We start from the raw sequence: 9,561 nt of genomic DNA on the forward strand, positions 1-9,561 counted from the left end.
TGAAACCCAAACTGTTTAAAAGGGTTAAAAAACTGTTGCTGTCCATCCCCATGTGCACTCCCAGCCTGCTCACTGGGAGAGTCAGCGGCAAGGCCTTTACTCTGTGTAAGAACTGCTCAGCAGTAATGAATAAATCCCTGTGTTGCCATCAACACTCTTTGCAGCACAATATCCAAAGCATATCCCCATACCAGCTTACTATGAAGAAAGCTATCCCAGCCAAAATCAGCACACAGTTACTGAAGCCAGCTGCAGCTAGAGTGTCTGAAAAACACAGCACAGCAGTGTCCATGAAATGCAGGCAGACCTGTTTAAATTGAGGTAGTAAATATTCTACTGTAATTCTTATTGTCAGAGTTTGCTAGTCTTTACTAGTACTGAACAGTACCTTTTTCTTTGAATAGAGACACTGCATTTAAACAGGAAGTTCTGCAGAATAACATGATAGAACAAGTGACAAGAAATTTAATAGAGAATTGTGAATACCATATAGTGAAGCATAATGCAGGAGACATGGGGACATTTATATGGTGCCCGAGATCTGTAAAGGTACCAGAGACCATTTATAGCAGGAACTGAAAACTGAACCACATACAACTCAAAACAAGGCGGGCAGCCTTTGTGAGGTAACAAGCCTTTGTGAGGATTTTACGGTCTAAGTGCATGAAGACAAAAATACTGGAGACGCTTTATTTGCTAGGAAGTATCAGGGGTTCTCTATGAGTCTCCTGGGAGTACTCTTAGCAAGAGAGGAAATTACTGTTAGCACTTAGATCCTTGTCTTTTTGCCTCAAGAATGAAAGAGTCAGGAGACTGTTGTGGAAGAATCTTTGATGGACAAAGAAAACAAACTAATTTTCGAATTCCAGGTTCAAGTTGTGGGGGTAGAAGTCAAAACAAAGACATCAACCTTACCCTATTCTTCTGACTTTTAAAGTAATCAAGTTTACCTGCCACTGCTAGGAAGAAATAAAAGCAACCCATGAGATTAGCCTCAGAGCCATTTTTGTGAGCTTACCTGAAAAGCAACAAATCCTCAGCTCCTGCATGAATTCCTTTTCCATAGCAGAACAGATATAAATATCAGCTCTAGTTTACCACCTAAGTAAGATTTTTGTCTCCATTTCTATTAATATGATAACGCTTCAACATCTTTTCAATTAAAGCCTTATTGTTAAGGAAAAAATATTAAACCAGTTTTAGTAATCAACAAGTATAATATTTGAATTTGCCATGGCAACAGGAAACTTTCCTCAGTTTCCTAATAATTACAGCAAGAAGAAAATATCATAGAATCATAAATAGTTAGGGTTAGAAAGGACCTTAAGATCATCAAGTTCCAACCCCCCTTCTATGGGCAGGGACCTCGCACTAAACCATGTCACCCAAGGCTCTGTCCAACCTGTCGTTGAACACCACTAAATATGTGCTTCCTGATGGTTGCAACTTTGTACAGTTAAATACCTCATTGGAAAGATATTTTTGGTGACTAGAACTGTCTCTTTGGCTTTCTGAGGGGCTGTGGTGTCCTTAATGCTAAATAACATTTGAGGGATATCCAGAAAGTAAAGTCACTTTTCTTGGTTTGTTTTACCACTGTTCTCCTTTCTTCAGAGTCAAACGCCACTGACTTGTAGAGGAACTAAAGGAAGGCTAAGCTGAAGTTTTTGTTATCTTTGTGAGCCTGAAATTTATTCAGCACAATGCATTGATCCTTGGTATTGGAGAAGAGCATGAAACTGGGGGTTAAACAAAGCCAATTGACCTGAAATGACTTTGCATTAAAAAAAAAAAAAGTCAAACAACAACAACAAAAAACCACACACACAATAAACCATTCCTTACTTTTACAGTGACTGTGAGGTTTTGTAGGTCGATTCTCTTGGACCTTTTGGATGGTCTCCACCCACACACTCTGTGGATTCGTGTATATTGTGGTCACTGGTTGTTTTTTGATCACAAAGTGTTTGGAGCATTTTACTAAAACTACAGGAAAATTCTTAAAACCAATATACCCAGAGTGCTGACAAATGAACAAGACAACCAGCATGACATGGAAAAATAGCACTTGTCCTCTGTGATTTTTTTAACAGGTCTGGCTTGCAGGAGCAGTGGGCATGAGCTATTCAGATGAGGATGAGAGTTCTAAGAAGACAGACTATCTATCTTTAACTTTCATCAGTTTCCTGACTGCACTGAGGATTTTTCCTTATACATAGAAAAGGCAAAGTCATTTATCCTTGACTGAGAATCACTGATACATTTTAACAATGGAATTAGCTATTCATTGCATCACGATGACTTGCTGTCTGTAATTTGCCATTAATATGCTTCTACCTGAACAGTGCAAAATGTGAATTAAATTGCCACAGGGAAAAATGATGAACCTATTCTTTGATTCCATTTAAAAGCGGACAGTTACAGTCTCTTTGCTCATAATAATGTTCATCCCTCTCTTCCAAACAATTTCATTTTAACTTGTCTTAGTTTTCTTTTTAACTCATGAAAAATGAATTGCAGTGTGCAATGTGACCTTTTTGCCACCTTTAAAATTATAATTTATAAATATTTAAATATATAGTATGATTATTTTTATTTTATATAATTATATATATTTATTTTATATAACTATACAGTAAATGTATAAATATAATGAAAATATAATTTCATAATTATAAGTTAAATGTGGAAATAAAAATTACCAATGCTTTATAATCAAGCCTTCCCTCCTTCCCCTGCTCCACAATGGAATAGTTAGGACAATATTAAGGATTCTGTTGAAGTTAGTTCACAAAAAAAACAAAACAAACCCGAAGAAATGAAAAAATAACCCAAACACATGAATAGAAAGATCATGTTGAAAAGTCATTTTTAGGATATTGCCTAGTCCAAAGCATATCTCTGGCATATGTCTAATACTATACCTCTATAGGTTGTAGTGCTTCCAAGAATATACACCCTTTTCTACAGTCTGACAAACATAGGTAAACTTTGCTGCTCTCATATCTGGTGTCCGTCCTCATGAAAGACAACTACTTAAGGCATTTAAATAGGAAAATATTCTTACATCTGTGACTCCACCAGCTGTTCACCTCTTCTCTGAAACCCAGGAAAGAGAGTACTTCATAGAAAACTGTAAAATACTAATGTTCAAAATACATAAGTATGTTTTTTGAATAAGACAACTTATATTGATGATGTTGTATGCATAATGTTTTTTCTGCTATCAAACTCTTATCTGTTAGACATTCGTAAAGATCTGAGGCTTTAGACTCCTTTTTATGTGATATTTTTATTTGCATTGCTAAGTGATCTGGCTGGGAAACAGGATTATGTGATCTGTATTGCTTTTTCAGTACCATCCTTACAGTTGTAAATTCAGCTTATTGCATGTGTGGTAACACATTCCAAGATATAAAATAGATAACCTTCCCCTATTCCCTGGCACCAAACTCTCCATCTTGCTGCAAATACAGGGAAGACTGGGTTACAGGTATGTCCTAACATGTTCTGGCTTTCTCATGTTTTCATGTATATCAATGCTCTCTCTATAAATCATTTCTTCTTGCTCTAACTTCTGCTTAACAGGATACATGCCTGTTCTAGTTCTTCTAGTTTTCTGCCCTGCAGTGAGGCAAATATTTTTCTGGTGGTGGACAACATAACATTTGAATAAATCCACCTATATATTATTATTATTATTTATTTCTTTTTATCTGTTCCTTTTGGAATGCAGCACACAGACTGGCATGGTAAATAAGTCACTTTTATCAGCGAACATACCCCCATATTAAATCTCTCATTCATTCTGGAATCTGCAGGCAGCTTAAAATATGACTCATGTCAGTGCCATCACAGCCTGGAGACACATTGCAAAGCCGGGAAGAGACTGACTTTCAGATAGCTATTTGTTTGTGATAATATACAGAAGTAGTGTCAGTCAGACTCCCTACATCTGCTCCAGCTAGGAAAGAAACATGGCCTAATAATTTTTATGGCTAGTGTGGGTATATAGGGCAGAACCCCAGCTGATGGGCAAATGTGATGATATGGCTCTCTTTATCTCACTATATATTCATAATATATTATCCTAAATATCTTGTTGTCTAAAACCATTGCAGGATATAAATGCAATTTTTTCCCAAGTGCCTCAGGATCATCAGTGCTCCTCCTACATAACTCCTGAAAAGTTATCCTTTTCAGGTCACATATTGACTCTTCCTTTGCCCCATGGAGTATTAAATGTCTGCAGTTTCACGGGTCCTGCACCTTTGCATAGGGAATTGCCAAGTCTATGAACCTCTGTAGTGGCAAACAAGTCAAGAAGACCATTTTGATATGCTTCTTAAGTCTGTATCTATTAACATTTACTCAGACAAGCATGGAGAGGCCTTAATTTCCATTTCACCTGAATCAAACCACAACACTATGCAGTGTTTCATCTCCTCTGTGGCCCTATTTATACTCTGGCATGTTTTCTTATCTAGAGCTAAATGGCCTTCAAACAGAATTCCCTTGTCTGCCTTTTTACCAAGATGTATGTGTTAGCTAATCATTTTACCAAGGGCAAGAGAAAAAACTCAGTTTTGCTTTTTGGCCTGTACACCATTCTCTACACTTGCTTACGTTAGTTGTGTTCCTCACTTCCCCAGCAAACTCCTTCACACGTATATCCGTTTCTTGTGAACTCACAGACACATACCTTATCCCATAGGGTACACAATGGCATTAGTCACTCTTTCGGCTACTCGCTGCAACATCACTTAAAAAACATCCTGCAACAGCAGATTGCATAAAATATGCAGTTACTCTTCCCTGCATCTACTAATTGGAAAGAAAACCAAACTCAACCCTAAAATCTGCTGCCAAATGCTTAACCACAGTGAATCAACAGGGTTCCACTGATTTAAATGGAGGTTTGATCACATCTCACAGCTGAAGGATGATTATCTTGGTAATCCATCACACAAAACCTTAACAATTACTTTGTGCAAGAATTTTTCACCTTCATTTTCATCTCTAATGGAATTGGGCAAGCTTTTGCTTCTAGGAGGTCATCACATGAATCTGAATTTTAAATCCATTTCTCTGGCTTCAAGTATTCAGATTTCTTAGAAACCACTTGGTATGCTCCTATATGAGTCTAAACCATAATAGTAATTTCATCTTCAGAATACTGATTTTTATGACATATCTTTTACCAAGTCTGTCACTAGCAGATCTTTAACCATTTTGTAATTTCATTCAGGGTTAAATTTGCCTTTGTTATTAACTACAGGCTGCATAAATTCACTAGGATCCTTTAAAGAACGTAAGTAGAGGCTGTGTGAATCCATTCTTTAATTGAAGCATCTCCTGAGCATGTGCCCTGTCAAAAAAGTCCTTGAGGCTTTGACATTTTTACATAATCCATTTTTGTCTAATACTGCTGATTTCCTGATTAGCTTTCCTTTAAATTTATGAAATACCTCTAGTTTTTAGTGCAGGACTTCTTACTGATGTTGTTATCTCAGACAAACAGAATTTTGATACAAGCCAGAGCACAGAGCTTCTTTAAAGCCTTTCTGGTTTATTTGCTGTGCAAGTACGAGGCAGTACATGAGGATGCTCTCACAGTATGTTTGTTTGTCAGTGACTAAGGTTAACTTCAGACAGTAGTTTGGTACAATATAGCAATTTTGACCAATACAGAGAGGAGCCTTTATTTTCCCCTCAGCAGAATGTCTCAGGGAGAAATATAATTAATTCAGTCAACAGCTCAAAGGGATACTCAGCTTATTAGATTTTTTTTTTAATACTCTTTCTTCTTTCCAGTAATAGTTTCTGATATTATTAATAGGTAAGTTTCACACACAATGCAATTATATGTCATTAACAGATGGAAGACCAGAATGGCTAAAACTGACTTAATCAACTTTCATAACCACAGTCATACTCCTGAACTGTTTAGGAAGATACATGCAAATTCTAAGATGGTCTTTGTACTCCTTTGCCTCTTCTGTAGAACAAGCTGGCTGTGCATCTGCCTTCAGTGGATGCTGGTTGCAGAGAGACCCTGTACAGACAAAGGCCATAGAATAGTTCTCCTATTTGCCCTATTGACTAATTCAATGAATCAGAAATTCAGAATCTGATTGATTTTTGAACCTCTAAAAGCTTTCCATAGGATATAATCATAGGAGACTCATAGTTACCATCAAGAGGTTAGCTTTTCATGATACTTCTCATGCTTCAATTATGCAATTAGTCAGGAGACTCCTAGACATATCTTTAAGGAAATATGTTAGTATTTGACTAGCCCAAATTGGTCTGGTCTTTGAGAAGATTAATTTTCCTAATGATATTCAATGACATAATGAATAGGGACCTTCATAAGCAATTAAATAGTAATAGATATTCTGAAAAACAATTTTGTCTTCTATAATGTGGAAAGAAAACTGAGATGAAAACAGTGATACAGTAATCAATTAGTGGATATATTCATTGTTACTTCTGAACAAACCATACAAGTATTACTAAGCAGTAACTATTCCAATACTTGAAATGGCTTAGCCAAATTGCAGGGAGAAATTATTCATCAGCCTTAACCTACGCTTTCTGAATAGGTGCTTCCATGCACTCTTAGCAATCCCAGACCTGTTAAGAGTGTTTAATTTTGTTTTAGCTTTTTAAGGGAATGTGAACAAATGCAAGGAAAAGAGAAAAAGTATGTGGAATTTATTTTAAAGAGAGTTTTATTACTCTTACCATGTCTTTTGTTTTCTTAGTCCTAATTCAGTATTTTTAAAGTTTTCAGTATTAAAAATTAGAGAAACAAACAAAGAAAAAACAGTACAGCTGGGGAGAATATGTTTTATTAAGATTCTGAACTAGCAACAAACAAACACGTTACTGTAACATTTCATCTGCTTATGTGGTGAACATCTGTGACTTCTTGGCAGAGAAGGTAGATACAGTATGGAAGGCCTCCAAGTTCAAATGTGGCCTTTTGTTATCCCTTCTTATTCTTCACTTATTGTTCCCTTCTCATTCACATTTTTTTTCATGGACCCTTCTCTTCCTGTGATTATACTGGTGGTTTCAAGAGGCAATTATGAAGACTAAGAAGCTGTTTTGAGGTGGTAGGGAAAGCACTTGCAGAGGTAAAAAGCTGGATAGAAGGGAGAATACAAGAAGTGAGAATACAAGAAGTGAGAATACAAGAAGTGAGAATACAAGAAGTACATCATGTCAAAGGACTTATGATGGACTATCACAGACACTGAACATAGATCTAATATGGTTCACAGCTATTTGGAAAATAGGCACGTAAAAGGAAGAGAGCACTGAGAAATTCCTGGGGATCTCACAAAGATAATTCTATTTAGTAAACAATGGTACAATAACTTTTTGCAGAAAAGTACTATTTAGTGTATGAATGGAGGAATGGATTTACTTATTTATTCAGTTTGCAAGATTTACTTTTTTTTTCCTAAATGCACTTTAAGGAAAGGCGGAATTATTGTGCATAAAGGGTCATTTGGAGGGGAACTCAAAGGGGAACCCTTGTGCAATCTTCTTGTCCAGGTAGGGTCAGCCGTGAGATAAAAACAGATTGTTCATGACTTTATCCAGGTGGGGCTTGTCTTCCTTGGAGTCAAGGCAAGACGATGATTTCAACAAGACTGGTATTTAAGCTGAGACCAGTAATTCTGTAATTTAAAGAGCCTACTAGTCAAGATAGACCTTGAGAAACACCTCCTTTTAAAACGAAATGGTAAATGTGACTGTGATAGAAAAAGTTTTGATTATTTTTAATATTAATTATTTGAAGAAAAAACTTTAATTTTACATTAGTAGACATAATTCATCTCTGTCACATAGGAATATATGGTAATCTACCTTAAATTTTGTCAATTGTAACTAAATACAAGATCTGAAACTTCTTACAATTTTCTTTTTAGAACTTTATAGAATATAAGCCTAGATTGAAATGTAATAAAATAGTTCATGTGTTCAAATATAAAGGGGAAAAGAGGCTGTGTTTGTGTAACTGACTGACTGAAATAGAAATGGAAATTGAAGTAAACTGTACCTCATAAGTGATGAGGTAAAAAAAGGTAGACATGATTGCACAGTAGTTGGTATTGAGTTCAAAAAGGGCATTTAGGCACACAGTGTTTAATCAAACCTTCCTCTCCTGCCCTGAGAAGTTACATGGCACAATCAGCCATGTAACTGAGATAAATAATGCAGGTGGGTACTCCAATACATTTTAAACAGCTGTCTGTGGGAAAAATGTTTATTTCTTCAGATACTTTTAAACTAAGATCCGACTTGAAAAATCTTTTGCCTTTGCTTTCTGATCATGAGTTTGCTCATGTCCGATAGCGTAAGAATTATTTCTTCTTGAAAATTATGGACAGACTTTTCCAGCGATGTCCAACCTTCCTGGCCTGCTTTGTCACCAGTCTTGCACAGGGGCTGCTGGGAGCCTCTACTCCATTGCAAGAAACATTCTACTGTGTATAAAGGGAAGTACTTTGGGATATCAGATACAGCAGCGATGGACAAAAAGGTGACCAGTCAAAGTTTTTGGGTTTCATACACTGATCATGGCAGCTCAACTTTCTCTGACCCTGAGCCTAACATAGAAACGACCATCTTTGGGGCTAAGCCTGTTACAGTTCAACCAAGATAGGACTGACAGGATTTTTAACTAGGATATATAAGATCTGTAACTTGTCAAGAATATTAATAGACTTTGGTCAGTAAGGAATAAAAGAGACATGATACAGTTTTTAGCAAACATCTATTTCTTTACTTGACAACCTACAGCATTTCCTGCGATATGCTCTGGCACATTCTCAAAATTCCTTGTAGCTTTCTTGGAACCCATAAAAAGAGGTGGTGTTTGTTTCCCCCCTCTACTCCCAAAGATTAGAGGGTTTCTATTTACCCTGCTTTGACAAGACCTTCCAGTTTCAAATCACTGTGATTATGAAAATAATGGGCAGCCATTGCTAAGCCTATGGAAACACAGGATCTCCTGAATGTAATCCTGTTGTGCTGAAAAAGAAAAACCTTATTTAAACAAGCAAGTGCTTCACTAGGTACTGTTACAATTACAGAGTTAGCAGCACCTTTGACTCCTGTAAAACCATTTATCTCAGGGCAGAACCTATATTCTTCTATAAATAGCCAATCGTTAGCTACAGGATTTCCACCCCTCCTTTTTTTTTTTTTTTTTCCCCTTAGATGTTGTCTTTGCTGTTATAGGTAGCTCCGGCACATATAAGAAGTGTTGATGATTATGGCAAATGCAGTGATTAATAACACTTTCTGTCAAAACAAGTTATCAATTATATGTCCATAGAAACAATAGAAACATAGCTGTTTGGAAAAAGAAAGCTCCTGTGCATGCTGAGGTCTCTCCTTTTGCCCAGAGCTTAGACAGGTCAGCTGATCTGAGGTGGCTTTTGGAGCTGGGCTGCCCTCAGCCTCCTGCCCTTGGTGATCCTCATTCAGATTGACTATCATCTTCTCTGCTCAAAGGGCTACTCCACAGTCCCAGGCAAAGTA

Source organism: Pezoporus wallicus, unplaced genomic scaffold, assembly GCF_028554395.1.
Source record: "Pezoporus wallicus isolate ANWC-B61680 ecotype Strahan unplaced genomic scaffold, APGP_CSIRO_Pwel_v1 contig_8394, whole genome shotgun sequence".
NCBI classification, from domain to species: domain Eukaryota; kingdom Metazoa; phylum Chordata; class Aves; order Psittaciformes; family Psittacidae; genus Pezoporus; species Pezoporus wallicus.